At 42.0% G+C, this 17,511-nt stretch overlaps 1 protein-coding gene and 1 pseudogene across 5 annotated transcripts in view; both read right to left on the reverse strand.

Annotated features, from left to right (window-relative positions):
* The window catches only part of Lilra5 (leukocyte immunoglobulin like receptor A5), a 61,996-nt gene extending 59,372 nt beyond the window's left edge, over positions 1–2,624 (reverse strand). For 4 of the 5 annotated variants that reach the window (XM_063274900.1, XM_063274892.1, XM_063274896.1 and 1 more), the window contains exon 1: positions 2,049–2,187. The gene's annotated coding sequence lies outside the window, so the exon portion shown is untranslated. Of the gene's footprint in view, positions 1–2,048; positions 2,188–2,489 lie in introns of those variants that run through there. The other variant, XM_063274891.1, reaches the window with a different exon arrangement.
* Odc1-ps7 (ornithine decarboxylase 1, pseudogene 7) lies at positions 1,387–17,043 on the reverse strand (annotated as a pseudogene).
* Between the last annotated feature and the right edge of the window lie 468 nt (positions 17,044–17,511).

Below are 17,511 nucleotides of genomic sequence, written 5' to 3' on the forward strand. Positions count from 1 at the left end.
TTCTTGAGTTTCATGTCTTCTGTTTGTCTAGGGTAATTCGAGCATTTGGGCTAATATCCACTTATCAATGAGTGGATACCATGTGTGTTTTTCTGTGATTGGGTTACCCATTCAGGATATTTTCCAGTTCCATCCATTTGCCTATGAATTTCATAAAGTCATTGATTTAATAGCTGAGTGTATTCCATTGTGTAGATGTACCATATTTTCTGTATCCATTACTCTGTTGAAGGGCATCTGGGTTCTTTCCAGCTTCTGGTTATTATAAATAAGGCTGCTATGAACATAGTGGAGCATGTGTCCCATATATGTATATGCCTATGAGCAGTATAGCTGGGTCTTATAGATAGAATTATTTCCAATTTTCTGAGCAACCTCTAGATTGATTTCCAGAGTAGTTTTACCAGTTTGCAATCCCACCAGCTATGAAGGAGTGTTTCTCTTTCTGCAAATTCTTGCTAGAATGTGCTGTCATTCACTTTTTGATCTTAGCCATTCTGATTGGTGTAAGGTGGGATCTCAGGGTCATTTCGATTTGCATTTCCCTGATGACTAAAACTTTGAACATTTCTTTATGTGCTTCTCAGATATTTGAGATTCCTCTACTGTGAAATATCTGTTTTGCCTGTACCCCATTTTTAATCGGGGCTATTTGGGATTTTTTGTTTCTCTTTGGTTTTGTAGGATGAGCATGGGTTCAATGAGGCCTGACTACTCCAAAGAGAGGAGATATGTACCACAGCATCTATAGTGACTCCTAAGGAAATTATTCACAGGACCTCGGGGTGAGTCAGGATACTGCAGAGAATCATACCCTCCTCCATCAACAAAGTATAGCTGAGGACAGGGTGTCTCTGTGTGGTTAGATTCTTTCCAGGGTTCAGACCCTGATGGGTTAGCAGGGATGGCTTCCTGGACATCACCAGAGAGAAGATAGGAAAAAAGAAGATACAGGGCACACTTAGTTCCTTCCTATCCTGTCCTGAAGGTGGCACTGCCTCTCAAACTTTGTCTCCACCCAGCTTGGGGACCCCACATTTCTCTTAGCCATACCCCATTTTATTTCTCCTGAAAGTAAGACTCAGAAATATATAGGTAAACCTCAAAATTATTATGTCAATGATGGAGCTTTCTCACCTGACACCAGGAGCTTCAAGGGGTCACTGGATTCTGACCACACATATCTATTGAGCCTGTAATTGCCATAGCATCTGCATGTTCTTTTCTGGCCAAGTGATATAGGATCCACATGGAATAGGGCCTGGAACTCCCCATTGGGTACATACTGTGCATAGTATAGTGTCCTGGATAGCTTGTGTTCTTCCTTAGTCAAAATGAATCTATCATATCTCAGGGAAGAAGCACATTGAACAGTCATCTTTCCTCCTCAAGTTTCTGCAGAAATAGGTGAGATTGAGAGGGTGGGCTTTCTGTAGAATCCTACAAGAGAAGATTGCAGCTAGGTGTGGTGGTGCATGCCTTTTATCCCAGCGAGGCAGAGGCTGGTAGATCTGTGAGTTCATGGCCAAGCTAGTATATAGAGCAAATTCCTGAACAGCAGAATTGCATTAGAAAACTTGTCTCAAAAAGACCAAATGAAGAAAAGGAGGAGGAGGAGGAGGCTATAATGGACATGAGCACGTGCACACACACACATACACATGCATGTGCATGCACATATACACACACTGTCTATAGCAGTCTCAACAATGTTAAAAGTCCAAAGTTCAAAGTCTCTTCTGAGATCCACCCAATCACTTAACTCTAATCCCCAAAGAAAGACAGGAAACCTGCTGGGCAAACTTCAAACTCTGGGGTTGGGGATTTAGCTCAGTGGTAGAGGGCTTGCCTAGCAAGCACAAGGCCCTGGGTTCGGTCCCCAGCTCCGAAAAAAAGAAAAAACAAAACAAAACTTCAAACTCTGCATCTCCATGTCTGACGTCAAAGCAGTCTTCAGGAGAGAGAAAGAGAGAGAGAGAGAGAGAGAGAGAGAGAGAGAGAGAGAGAGAGAGAGAGAGAAGGACTGAGATCCCTGAAGGTCCCCTTACCTGTTACCATGAGCTCCACTGGGTTACTGTGCTCTGACCAGCCATCAGGGCTCAGATACTAACACCAATAGTGTCCTGCATAAAAATCTGATAGGACTGAGATGGTGAAATTGACCTTGTTTTTGGGCTCCAGTAAAGTCTGTCTGTACAAGGGTGACTGGCTTCCATCTTTATGCAGATGGTACTCCAGAGCCTCAAAGATTCGCTGACACCAGATGCTCATAGTTGTCCCCCAGGAGCAGAAAGCATTCCTGAAAAGAAACCAGAGGCCACTTCCCAGAATGACAAAGCAGTCTTCCCATATTCCTGTTACCAGTCCCAGGACCCTCCAGCCATCCCCAGCATCAGACCACGTTTATTGTTTAACATCCCCACTGCCTGGATGTGACATGTTTTCCCAAGTAAGGTGGAGATACCTGGGACACCTGGGAGTACACTCACCTGACAGTACTGCTTTCCTGTAGCCAAGACTCAGTCGTGCAAGAGATTGTCTTGTGAAGTTTGTCCTGAAAGTTTGTCTTTTTCTACCCAGAACTTCCTGGGCCCTTGAAGTCACCTCATGGGGTGGGGTCTTTCCCAGACTTGGTGATTTTTTTCCCTTTTCCACATCTCACCAAGGATAAACAGGAATGTGAGAGAAAGAATCATTGTGTCTTCTCTCACCAGCTACTGTTCTGCTTGCCATTTGATGAACAGACAGGCAGGGTGTGGTCTTTGTTGGTCTGAGTTACCAGAGACAAAGTTAGCATATCAACAGCCCCAAGGAAGAGGAACTGACCAACTCTGGAGCTCAGTCTTTGTCTTGACTGCAAGGTGACAGTCCCATTCTTCTGGGCACAAGACACGGGGAGAGTGCCAACATCCTGCTCCTCCATTTCCAGTGGGAAACCATGGCTCTGGATCTGCTTCATGAGTTGCCACATTGGCCATGACATTACATAGTAGATGTTTGGCTTCTGGAACCTATTGAAAGTAGAAGCAGCAGCAGCAGTGTATGCATCCAGCTTCCCAAGCAGCACTCAATCACCAACATGCGTTTCAGGGAGGTTAGAGTGCTTGACGATCCAAACAAGGCCATCACATTTTAGTCCCCAGATGCTGGATAAGTAATACTGCTCATCTGCCTTGGGTCTGTTTTGCAGCAGGGCCTTCATATGTGCATGATCATACAGAATGCAGTTAAATGATGCATACACTCCATAATTCACATAATACATGAAGATTTGCTCATTTGACTCATCTTTATAGTCAGAGCCAGTCTGCTCCTTCCACGAGTTTGTTGTTGTTGTTGTTGTTGTTGTTGTTACTGTTGTTATTTTGGGGTATGTTGGCAGTGATATTCACTGCAAATGTAAAAGCTAATGAACATAATATCTGCCTGGCTCAGCTATGATTCTCACGTCCAAGTCTGATGGGAAGTACTTGTCCAGAACTGCATTGATTACACTGGTGATCTCTTCAAATTTAAGCTTTAGATCCAGGAAATCCACTACCAATATCAAGCAGATACTGAAAGACCCCCAGAGCGGGGAGACCCTCACTCAAGTCTCAGGATGACGTGACCCCCCCACAAGAACTCACACAAGACCATCCTTGCTGTAATCACATGAGGTTTATCGATAGGAACCAGTGCACTGGGGTCGAGACTCATATCCCATGCAGGGGCAGTGGAGTTTGACCCCGAGAGGCTGGGAGAAAGGGTATTTAAAGGGAGAAACGACAACCCGAGGGAGCAGTGATGGCGTCATTGGAAAGTGTCAAGAATACCAGTGAAAAATCACAAGGAGGAGCTTCCTGTTTCTCAAGATTGTTTAACTTTATGGTCCGCTAGTTCCTGGGAGAAGCTTTCTGTTATCTTTACTAGGTTGGGAATCGCATATCTAAGGGCCTTATCTTAAGTCCTTTTATCTAGTTCCTAGGAGAGCAGGCTCAGGAAATGTGACCTTTTACATACTTACAGGTAGAGGGCAGGGTCTGGAATTTGAGGTATTTAGGGCTTCTTAGGGGTGAGATAGCATTTTTAAACTTCTGACTTCTTGGCTACATTTTTTATTCTTTCAATACATGCTGAAACCAACTCTGTTCCCATGTCAAAGACACAGTGTGTGTCTGACACTGCCTGCACAAAGGTCTCAGGGTCAGTATATCCACTGTCTACATGGAAGCTGATGCTAATGACGTCAATATTTAGCTCTTTTGCCTGTTCCATGAGAAGCCTGCTGGTTTTGAGTGTGGCACCAAGCTTATCCTTGAGGCAACAAACTGCTTTGGAATCATCAGTGGCAATCCGAAAAACCAACTTTGCCTTTGAATGTGCTCTGGCAACTTTCATCAATTCAATTTCACTGTCAAAAGTCATCATCTGGACTCCAGTACTGGCAGCATACTTGATTTGAAACACTTGTTTTCAAGAATTTGCATAGACAATCCTCTCTGGAGCTACCCCAAGCCCCTATACCAACTGTATTTCAGTCTTGCTTGCGCAGTCAAATCCTGTCCCAATGGTACCTAGAGTGCTCACTATGGCTCTGGTTATATTACACTTAACTGGGTAAAAGGGAGTAACACAGGGAAGAGCTTTCAACCACCTCTGATGCTTCTTTACAAGGTTTCGAGGTCCACGATGTAGAAAGCATCCTTATTGACAGAGGAAGAAACTTCATTAATTTTTTTGGTCCAGAATGTCCTTAGCAGTAAAGCCTTCATTGAGGATATGACAGTCAAACTTTTCCTTAGTAAAACTGATCATGGTTCTCAATGTGTCTACAGAAAACCTAAAGATGGAATTAAATTATCAACAGCTCTCACTAGACCAACTTATCCAAGAGCTCTGAATGCTGTTTTCTCGGAGTGGTGGAAACACTCACAGCACAGGGACATGACTGGTGGGACCTGTGGAGAAGCCACCAAACCCTGAAGTGTGCCTGGTGGTCTGCCCACCGCCTCCCTGTCAGGCTCCTTGTAGAGCCTGCTACAGATGCTTACCTGAGGTGTCCCCAAGCTGCTGGCTCAGGACAGCCAGAGACAGCAGCTGCAGGGACTGACCTAAGGACAATATTTAATTGGGGCTGGTTATAGATTCAGAGTTTCAGTCAATAATCATCAAGGCAGAAACACAGCAGCATCCAGGCAGGAAAGGTGCAGGAGGAGCTGAGAGTTCTACATCTTTATCTGAAGGCTGCTAGTGGAAGACCAACTCCAGGCAGCTAGTGTGAGAGTCTAAAAACCCATGCTCACACTGACACACCCATTCCAACAAGGCCACACCTCCAAATAGTGCCATTCCCTAGGTCAAGCATATACAAACCATCACATTCCCATAGGCTTTTTTAAACACATGAGTCTATGGGGGCCATACCTAAACATACCATAATGCAGAATACATGTTGTGCAACTTCTGAAGTCCCCATAGTCTATAGCAGTCTCAACAATGTTAAAAGTCCAAAGTTCAGAGTCCTTTCTGAAATTCATCCAATTACTTCACTGTAATCCCCAGGGCAAGACAGGAAACCAGTTTGGCAAACTCCAAACTCTGCATCTCCGTGTCTGATGTCAAAGCTGTCTTCAGATCTTCAACTCCTTTTTCATCTTTGTTGTCTGCAGCCAACTTCTTTCTCCTGGTCTGATTCCACTCCCTATTAGTGGCTTTCCTCCACAGAGAGCCCACAGCTCTCGCATTCAGAACATCTTGGGGTCTCCAAGGCATCTTCAATGTTACAGGTTCTTGTTTCAATGTCTGGGATCCACAAACGATCTTCTGGGCTCCTCCAAAGGACCCATGTTACTACTCCAGCTCTGCTCTCTGTAGCAGTCTAAGCTCAGGTTGATCCACTCCACTACTGCTGCTGTTCCAACTCATTCACTGCCTAAGCTTGAATGTCCTGGAACTTGCTCTGTCGACTGACTTTGAACTCAGAGATCTATGTGCCTGTCTCCTAAGCACTAGGATTAAAGGTGTAGTCCACCAAACCTGGATTTAAGATTTTCTTCACATAAAACCTGCTCTGTATTAGGCTGGCCTTGAACTCAGGAATCTACTTGTCTTTGCCTCCTGGTATTAAATAAAAGCTTGTATTACCACGCCTGGGCATAAATTTAGCTCATTGGGATCTTGTCCCAAGGTCACTATTCCCTTAATTCAATTTAGTATCCTTGAAATTCTGCTCCATTTCACTTCCTCGGGCACCATTATTACTCAAACCATATATTTTATATTTTTCTTTTTCTCAGCATGCTATCTTTGTTTAAAATGCTCTTCAGGAGACCTAAACAGAGAACAAACTGCATGATTGGCCTTTCTGAGACTTCCTTTGTCAATGCAATTACTTTGAGTCTCTTCACCATAGCCTCAGGCAGATTCTTCAGACTACTTTTTGCCCTTCTCCATTGAAATCTCTTAGGCCAGGTCTGCACAATTCAAATCACTCTTAGTAACAAAGTTCATATTCCTGCTAGGATGTCCCATTAAGCCCCATTTAAAGCATCCCACTGCTTTCCAAATCCAAAATTCCATAGTCCACATTCTTCCAAACAAATGCATGGTCAGGCCTATCACAGCAGTACCCCAGTCCCTGGTACCAACTTCTGTCTTAGGGTTTTACTGCTGTGAACAACATCATGACCAAGGCAACTCTTATAAGACAACATTTAATTGGGGCTGGCTACAGGTTCAGAGATTCAGTCCATAATTACCAAGGCAGGAACATGACAATGAAAGAATAAAAAATACAGCCAAAAAGTCAGAAGTTTAGGAATGCTGTCCCACCCTTAAGTAGCCCTAAATACCTCAAATTCCGGACCCTGCCCTCTACCTGTAAGTAAGTAAAGGGTCACATTTCTTGAGCCTGCTCTCCCAGGATCCAGATAAAAGGGTTTAAGATAAGGTCCTTAGATAGGCGATCCTGACCTAGTAAAGATAAGAGGAAGTTTCTCCCAGGAACTAGCTGACCATAAAGTTAGATTAGAATTTTAGAGAACAACTTTAAGAAGCAGGAAGCTTCTCCTGGGAACTAGTGGACCATAAAGTTAAGCAATCTTGAGAGACAGGAAGCTTCTTGTGATTTTCCAATGATACTACCCCTGCCCCCTTGGGTTGTGGTTTCTCCCTTTAACCTTTCTCCCAGCCTCTCGGAATCGACACCTCTGTCTCCTGCGTGGGATACATGTCAGCCCAGAGATCTCCATAATAGATCTCCGTAATAAACCTCACCTTTGCTTATTATATCCAAAATGGTCTCTCTGTGTCTGGGGTCCACGACTTCCCAAGACTTGAGTAAGGGTCTCCCTTCGGGGATCTTTCAACAATATCCAGGCAGGCATGGTGCAGGAGAAGCTGAAAGTTCTACAAAGGTTGCTAGTGGAAGATTGACTTCCAGGTAGCTAGGATGAGGTGAAAGACCACCAGGGTGAGGAAGAACCCCATTCAAATCTCGAGACAACACAACCCCCAAGAACTCACGAGAAACCAGTCTTGATGTAATAAACAAGAGGTGTATTTGAGGAACCAGAGCTCTGGGGACGACACGTATCTCACACAGGAGACAGAGGAGTCGACCCCGAGCCCAATTAGGGGAAGGGATTTATAGGGAAAATTACATAGGTAGTTGGCAACAGTCACACAAAGCAATTTCATTGGTTTGTAACTTGGGCTCAGTTCAACTCTAGGCCACCCTCCTTCTGGGGCAAGCTGACCCTAATTCTCGTTTTTCTCAGGACTGTTGAGTCAGGCCTTATCGAGGCCAGATGGCTTGTGGTGGCTATAGCCAGGCTACATCCCCAAAATATGTTGTGTTATTCTTTGCTGTGAGGTGCACTTGTCCTCACAGCAGGGTCAGTGGGGGATAGTTTAAAATCTTTATTCTTTCAGAGGGTCTTAAAGCCCATGTTCACAGTGAGACACATATTCAACAAGGCCACACCTCCAAATAGTGCCATTCCCTGAGCCAAGTATATTTAAACCATGACCAATACTCTCTTTATTTGGGGGATGAACACACAGGGATACAGAGGTATAAGAAAGAAACAGTTCTATTATCAGGACTCTGTGTGGTGGTGGTTGGGGGTTGTTAGGCAACAAATCCTTTCTCATTTACTTTCTTTTCTTACCAAATTACCAGAGTTGTTGGGCTTATAGTCTGGACCCCAAAAGCCTTCCCAATCCAGGCTCAAGCACTCGTCCTCTGTAGAAGAAACAGATACTCAAGAGTAGTGAAAATCAAAATGGGAGAATTTATTGAATGTGACCATATTGATACTATATAACTGGTTAGCAAAAGTACACCAGTTTCCTTCCTGGAATGAGGCTGTGGTTTTATTGCCCCAAACTTCCTCCTTCTGACTTCTTCATTTCTGTAAAACGTTATAGTTCCTCCTCACCCTTCTCTACGGACTGGCCATGTCATTTCTTCTTTCATATCCCCGCCCTTTTGTTCCTTCCTCACCTTCTCTTCTCTCCTGACCACAGATCCTCACTTGATAATGTCTGCATGCCTGGATACTAACATTCACTGAAAGAAATGTGCTTATTTCTCCTTAAGACATTGGAGAAATATTTACCCATTGTCTCAATATCATACTCTTTAATGTTAGATGATTATGACATCAAAATCCCCTCTCAGTTTGTGAGGATCATGGAGTAAAGAGGCATTCTCATTTTCAGAATATGACATGGGATACAGGAGTGTGTGTAGCAGGAGTGACTCATCAACCTACACTTGCTCTCCTACTGTACAAGAACATAAGATGCCATACTGCATCCTGAATAGAAAGGAAGATGGCTATAAAGATGTAAAAACACCATTGTACTACATTAACTATGTGCTCAGGCAAATTATTAATCAAATCTTTTCTTAGGAATTTTACCAAGGAAGCTGGAGAAGGCTCAGGAGTTAGGAGCAATGCCTCCTCTCCCAAAGGACCCACATTTGATTCTCAGCATGTACAATTGAGTGGCCCACAACTGGCTGTAGCTCCAACACCAGGAGAGAGCTGGTACTATATTCCAGCTTCTGTGTACAGACAGGCAGACAGGCAGGCAGGCAGGCAGGCACGCACGCACGCACGCACGCACGCACGCACACACACACACACACACACACACACACACACACACACACACAATGCATTCCCATAGATAGGCACACAAATAAAATGTTATTTTTTCAAAAGTTTCATTAAGGAGGCAATGTTTGATTGTTGTGACTGCTGAAGCACCATGCACTTCTCTGGTGGTTTCAATGAGAACCACCATAGACTTGTATATTTGAATACTTGGTTTCCAGTGTGTGGCATTGGCTGGTCATATTATGGACATTTCAGGACATGGAGGCTTGCTGGGGGAAGTAGGTCATTGAACATAGGCTTCGATGATTTATAATCTTGACCTATATCCAGTTCACTCTCTCTTCTTGTTGGTGAACTGATAAAATATGATCAGCAAGCATCCTACTCCTGCAGACTGCTGCCATGCTATCTTTTCAATTGTAGATTCTCTAACCCTTTGTGACTGTAAGTGAAAACAAACCTTCCACAAATTGCTTCTATCTTATCACACCGTAACTAATGCAAAACCCCTTCTGCCATAAGGATTCTACGTTGTAGTCGGGTTTTCTCCTTATTGAACATGTTCATACAACAATTCATGTTCATAAAACATGAATTTAACAATAAATATTTCAAAGTATGTAATTCAATAGCATTGAGTAAATTCTCAATGATATACAGCCACCACCAGTATCTAGTTCCTAGACATTGTCACCATCCCAAAAGAGAACCTCATGTCCACAAAGCAGTCACTGCCTTTGTCTGCTGCAGCATGACAATGCAAAGTAAGGTGTGACATGGTTTCTACCCCTGGAACAGAGCCAACAGGATGTGGGTCTCCTCAAATACTGATGGTTGCTGTATGTGTAAGGCTTGTTTGCATAATAATGTACATATTTTACTTTGTATTCCTCCTTCAGAGAAAGTTCTCCCTGCCAAGGTTATTGGGGAATGTTCTCCTTGCTGAAGTTAATGACTCCATGATAATCAGAAACAGCTCATTTCTGAGAGGTAAGGCTGTGTCTGATAATCCTCCAGTAAAGTGGTGATGCTGGGACCTTCAGGATAGCCCTCAAGGCTGTGGGAAAGAACTCTGAAAACATGAGTTCAAGAATACATAAATCAGTAATAAAAACTGTTCCTCACAGGATTTCTTAATTATGCAAAATATAAAGATACAATATGAATTGTATGAAGGGCTTCATGAACCTGAAAAAAACAGAGGTAGCTGCACTAATGAGTCAACTTAGTCAGAAAGATAATAAAGGAGACATGATTTGGTCAACAGAGGAAAAAACCTAGATCACGAAAGAATAAGGAATAATTAACAAATAAGGCTCAGAAAGATGGTTATATAATATTATGGTAAAATGGTGGTCTTCTCCTTGGAAGCCATCAACAACTAAATTTAATCTAGATATTCTACTCCCTAAAGAGGGTAGTTTTATGTATGATCCAAATAGAGGTTGGGGACAGCAAAAGTCTGCTATCAAGAAAAGAGGTGAAGGCTTAATGATAGTCCTACTTTCTGGGATCACTTAATACTTTCCAATAATAAGCCTTGGAGTTGCTGAAATTAAAAAATATCCAAAGATTAAAGTAATATATTGAGGTAGCTAAGAACTATAAAAAATCAGCTTCAATGCTGCTTGCATCAGCAAAAGCAAGAGTTTGTTAAATTACCCAAAAATTTTTTAAACTATTATACTTAAGCTAACTTTCTCACATAAAAATAGCCTTTATGTCTAGACTCAGAAATCACAAGGGTTTTAAAGTCATAAAATACTGATTCGTGGAATGATCAAAAGAAATCCTGGGGTAAATGATTAAACAGATATGCAATTCCTAAGGAAGTAGCTTAAACAAATAAAAGACTGTGCTTTGGTCTGCCAGAGGAAGAGAGGGAGAGAGAAAGAAAAAGAGAGATAGAAGGGGGAAGAGGGACAGAGGGAGAGAGGGAGAGAGAGAGAGAGATCTATCTTGAGGTGATTACAGAGCTGTCAGCTTGCATCCTTCATTGACTCTGAGTCATTCTTAGGCCATGCCCATTCAGTCAAGCTGAGGCAGGACCTTGGCATTTGTCCACTACTCAACTTGTGATTCCCACAACTGTGGAATAGGTGCATCTTTCTCAAAGTACTGTACAAAGCAAGTCTGTTTTTAAAATATTAATTTTTATTATTTAAATTACATGTGTGCAGGTGGGGGAGTAGGGGGAAAGTTTGCACATGAGTGCTGTGCCCTTGGAGGCCAAAAAGGATAAAGGATTTCTTCAAGCTGGAGTTACAAGTGGTTATGAGTCACTCAATGTGGATGCTGGACACTGAACTCTAGTTCTCTGCAAAATCAGTACATATTATTAACCCCTGAGCCATCCCCCCATACTCTGTCCATATTTGTCCTTCTCCCAATGCCCCTTTCCAATCCTCTTATTCTCATGATGTTCAATTTCTTTCTCCCCAAACCTCCCCCTTCTGTGGATGTGTCTTATGAATGAAATGAAGACAGAGTAAATGACACTATTTATCATACTCTATCATTTAACCTATTTCAGCCATCTCATATTTTCTTATAGGATACATCACAATCTAATTCCCCATAGAATGATTGTAATGTACACTATATTGGTAAATTGTCATGTGTTATTTAAGTTTGGCAAAACTGAACTCTGGTAGTGTAGAAAGCTCTTCTATGTCAAACACTAGCATGTTTACTTGAAGTGTTCTCATGTATTTCTATTTTCTAACCAATATAAATTAGTTTTGTATCTTTGTGTGTCTCTAGTTATAACATACATGATAATAACATACATGTAACGCATGTTTATAAATAAAATAATTTATATGTTTTATCTTCTTTATTTTTTTATTATTATCTTTCATTTCATTTAGTTACCTGTCTCATTGTTACAATAAAATAACCTGTCAAAAGCAACTTAATGGAGCTGAAGAGATGCTTAGTGGTTAAGAGCAGTTGCTGTTTTTGCAAAGGACCCAAGATAAGTTTTTAGCACCCATATGGTGACTTACAATTATTTATAACTCTAGTTCTAGAGAAAACAATGTCCCCTTCTGACATCCAAGGACACCAGCCACACATATGATGTACATACATAAATTCAGGCAAAGCTCTCATAGAACAAAATAAAATAAATCTTTTTTGAGACACTTAAGGAAGGAAAACATTGCTCTTGCTGTCTTAGTTATAGAACAAAATAAAATAAATCTTTTTTTGAGACACTTAAGGAAGGAAAACATTGCTCTGGCTGTCTTAGTTATGGTGTTCTGGATGTGAAGAGACACCATGACCAAGACAACTCTTATAAAGGCAAATATTTAATTGGGACTGGCTTAGAGTTTCAGAGGGTCAATCCCTCATCATCATGGTGAAAAGCATGGTATCATGACATAGTGCTGGAGAAGACAAGAGTTCTAAATCTTGATCCAAAGGCAGGCAGAAGGAAGCTGTCTTCCACAATGTGCAGAGCTACAACATAGGTCTTCAGAGCCCACTGCCACAGTGATGAACTTCTTCCAGCAAGGCCACATCTACTCCAACAAGGTCACACCTCTAACAGTGCCACTTCTCATGGACCAAGAATATTCAGATCACCACACTGGAACACTATCCCAGGCTACAGTCTATCTTGGTGGGAAAATCATAGTGGCAGAAGCATGAAGCAGCTGCTTACATGGCTTCCATTCAGAAAGCAAAGAGAGATAAATGCTGGTGCTTGGCTCACTTTTGCTTTGTTATAAAGTGAGAGACTCTAGCCCATAGAATGTTGCTACATATATTTAAGATGGGTCTTCCCATCCTCATGAACCTAAGCTGGATAATCCTCACAGAGATGGCCAGAGGTATGAATCTATGGTAACTCTAGATATTATCAAGTTGACCATCAGTAGTAATCATAAGCCAGAAGGAACAAAATGTTGTAAATTTAGAGTACAGTTTTTCAAAACTGTCAACTTTATTTCATGGGACTTAAATTACAAAATATTAAGAACATGGATAGTATACGGACACCATTACTTGGATTCCATAGTGTGTGTGTGTGTGTGTGTGTGTGTGTGTGTGTGTGTGTGTGTGTGTCTGTGTGTCTGTGTGTGTGTGTGTGTGTGTGCAATTATAGAATAAATTAGAGACATGATTATGAATCTGAGTTGGACATGTCAGGGAAAGACATGAAGTTGAAGGAGGAGATTATGGATAAAATACATCCTACTCATGTACACATTTCCAAAAATGTAAATGTCACTCAAAATATTTTAATTCTCTTCTAGTGAGTTTTATATACAGTTTTATTAACTCCTTTCCATTGTGTGTTAAAGACCTTGACTAGAAGGAAATTGGGAGAAAAAAAGATGCATTTAACTAACACTTCCAGGTCACAATCTATCCCTGAGGGAAGTCAAGGCAGAAACCCAAGGAATTAGAGACAAGAACTGAAGCAAAGACCATGCATGACTGCAGCTTACTGGCTTATTCCCTGTGGCTTGCTCAGTCTGCTTTTTGATATACCTCAAAACCATCTGCCCAGGAATGATACCAGCCACAATGATACCTTCCACATCAACCACTAATTAAGAAAATGTTCAAAAGACTTGCCTGAAAGCCAATCTTCTGGAGGCATTTTCTCTTCTCAAATGACTCTGGGTTGAGTTGACATAAAACTAACTAAAAAAGTTGAGACTTTCTCAACCTGACAATCACATTACTATTAAACTATAACTTTCCCTTTTTTGTTTATCCCCAAGATAAGAAATTAGCACTAATATTACAATATAAAACATCTCAATGTGAAAAAGTCCTTTAAAACTTCTAAAAATTAAAAGTTCAGTCTCAATTTCTCCACATATTGGACAGCATCTGCTGTCATCTGAGCTTTTGATCTTAGACAATTTGACTGACATGAGGTAAAATCTCAGGAAATTTGCATTTCCCTGATGACTAAAGATGTTGAACATTCTTGAAGTGCTTCTCAGCCATGCAAGATTCCTCAAAATGACGCTGAGATTCCACCTCACACCAATCAGAATGACTAAGATCAAACATGCAGGTGACAGCATGCAGCATGAGAGTGGGCTTTGGGATTTCAAAAGCATATTTCTCTCTCTCTCTCTCTCTCTCTCTCTCTCTCTCTCTCTTTCTCTCCCTCTCTTCTCTCCCACTTCCTCCCTCTTTCTCTCTCTCCAAACCCCACCTCTGCCTTCAACTTTTAAATCAAACGTGAACTCTCCATCATCTTGCCTGCCTGTTGTCACGGTCCCTGCCATGATGACCATGAACCCCTCTGAAACTGTAAACGAACCCCTAACTAAATGATTTCTTTTATAAGATCTGCCTTATCCATTCTATCCCTTCATAGCAACAGAACAGTAACTAAGACAATAGTCAAGAGCAAGTTGGGAAGGACAGACTTTATTTTATCTTAAGGATTGTAGTTCATCTTCCATGAAAGTCAAGACAGTGACTCAAGCAGAGCCTAAAGGCAAGAACTAATGCAGAGACCATGGCAGAGAGTGTTGACTACTGGCTTTCTCTTTATACCTTGCTCAGCACACTGTCTGATACCACTTGCCCATACCACCACTCACAATGGGTTGACCCCTCCCATACCAGTCACCAATCAAGAAAATATCTCATAGACCTGCCTACAGGCCAATCTAATGGAGACAATTCTTCAATTAACAGTCTTCCCGACAGGTGACTTTAGCTGTGTCAGGTTGTCACAAAACCAACCAGCACACCTGTCTCTCCTCAATACTCTTGACCTCTAGTACTTCTGAAAATGTCTGTGTATGGGAAGTTACCAACTGAGTCTACACCTCTCGAAGTAAAAGCAGAAGGTCAAGTCTCCTTCAGGAAAGGTACAGATGGACAGCCACAGGTCAGATGTATCCCTGTAAGATGTCAGTTTTTGGAGTTGGTGATGTAGCACGTTAGACTGGGTGAGGGAATCCCCTGTGTGAGAAGAGCATACATACATACATACGTTTTCCTAAAGCCTCTGTGGCAGTACACACCAGCTCTGCAAAATGATGTGGTCTGAGATGCCACACAGTGGAAAAAAGAAGAGACTATTACTTTTTTAGCCCAGTTGGGGGCAGCATTGATATCTAGGATACCAGTTAGTCCTATGTTGCCAACTGGGTGTGATCTTCACAAAAACTCCTCCAGTTTTCAGTCTCTGGTCCATAAGGATGCTGGAGAGTCCTACAATTATTTCAAACATTTATTGTCCAACTCAAAAGAAAAGAAAAGAAAAACATGAATACCGGTTGGCGAGGGGGTAGAGAGGTCAGAACGCTAAATTGCATGTGGTGGCAAATGCCTGTAATCTCAGCACAAGGGAGGCAAGTGACAGACATACTTGTGAGTTTGAGGACAGCCTGGTCTACATAGTGAGTTCCAGCATGGCCACAGGAACATATGGAGACCCTGTCTCTCTCTGACACACATACACAGACACACAGAGACACACAGACACACACACACACACACACACACACACACACACACACACACACACGGAGAGAGGGAGAGAGGAGAGAGAGAGAGAGAGAGAGAGAGAGAGAGAGAGAGAGAGAGAGAGAGAGAGCAGGCTAGTGGGAGGAAAAGAAAAAAATCTAGTGTTCTTCTGGTGAGAATTCAAAAGATCTTCAGAAATTAAGAATTGAACAAACCAGATGTAGTGACATATGCATTTAATCAGAACTAAGGAGGCAAAGACAGACAGCTCTATATAAGTTTGAGGCCAGCCTGGTCTACATAGTGAGTTCCAGAACAACTAGAGCTATGTAGAGAGACTGTCCCAAAAAAGAAATTGAATTGCTTTATGATCCAGTCATTTTATAGAAGAATGCAATATTGTTTACAAATGCTAAAAAGATAATAGCGATCCATCGATGGGTGGGTAAAGAAAGCTGTGATTATATATGTATAATGGAATATTAGTCAGTCCTTAAGAAGAAGATGCTGAGCTGGGCAGTGCTGGTGCACAGCTTTAATCCCAGCACTGGAAAAGCAGAGGCAGATGAATCTCTGTGAATTTGAGGTCAGCTTGGTCTACAGAATGAGTTCCAGGACAGCCAGTGCTATACAGAGAGACCCTGTCTTGAAAAACAAAACAAAATGAAAAAAAAAATCCTGTTATGCATTCTAATGCAGAAACCTTAAGGACATTGTGCTAAGAGAAAACCAGCCAGCTCTGTTCCCTCCCCTCAACAAAGTAAATATTTAAATGAGTTAAAACTATAGAGATAGCCAGCTTGTCATAATCCCCAGGTGCCCAGACTACTGAAGCAAAAGTTATTACCAAGAATTTAAGGGCTGCTTGAAGTGAAGTAAATATTGAGTTCAGTGGCAGCCTGGGCTTTGTAGGGAGATGTTTTCTCAAGAAGAAAAAAAAATCGCTGAGGCAAAAAGTTGAGGTTATTATCAAGGATCAGGGAGATGGAAGGGTCAGGGTTAGTAAAAGTGACTGAAATGGTCAATACTGCCTTTAACCACAATTTTTTTTAAGTTTGTTTTCTACTTAACTGAGAAACACAGATATTTGTGTGGGGTGGAGTCAGGAGTCACAACCCAGCCACTCTACACACAGACATGCAGGGGTAGGGCTCTTGCCATAATCCTATCCACTTGGATTTAGAATCAGGAAAGAAGGGAGAATGGCAAACCTCACAAAAAAAAAAAAAAAAAAACTTTTAAGGATTGTAGCCATCATCTCTGGATCCTTTCCTACTTCCTCAGATTTCCTACTTACTACCCAAGTATCCAGTTCTTCCTATGCCCTCAGTGGGCTTTCATGAAATCTTCCCGGTGTGAAAGGGTGGAGAGGGAGGAACTTCAGGAACTTAGGCTGTCCACACCTTGGCACAGAGGTAGTAACAGAAACCTCAGCAAGAATGGGAAAGCACCTCCTCTAGAATAGCGTACTCCACACATAGATTACTCTCCCCACCCCACCCCCTCCGTTACCTTTTTCCTCCTTTCCTTCCTTCCCCCTCCATCCATCCACTCTGAACCTAGACAGTGTTCTAATAAAGTCCTTTTGCTACTGTGCACCCCAACCTTGAGCTATGCTGGCTGTGCAGGCAGCCTGCACCTAACTGAGCTGTACACATTCCCGAAGCCCTAGGTGCGGTTCACTGCAGACTTATGGCCTCTGGCTTTATGGACTTCAGTACAGACTCTGCCTAGATGACTCAGTTTGCCTGATAGGATGGAAAGAGATAACATACCATGTGTGGAACACACCTAAGGAACACACTTCCTTGTGTGTTTCCATTTCCTTGCTTTTTTTTTTTTTTTTTTTTTTTTTTTTTTTTTTTTTTTTTTGAGTCAGAGTCTTGCTGTATAACCCAGGCTGGCCTCAAATTTGCCATCCTCCTGCTTCCCACTTAAGAGTACTGGA

This window comes from Rattus norvegicus, chromosome 1 (assembly GCF_036323735.1).
Source record: "Rattus norvegicus strain BN/NHsdMcwi chromosome 1, GRCr8, whole genome shotgun sequence".
In the NCBI taxonomy this organism is placed as follows: Eukaryota; Metazoa; Chordata; class Mammalia; order Rodentia; family Muridae; genus Rattus; species Rattus norvegicus.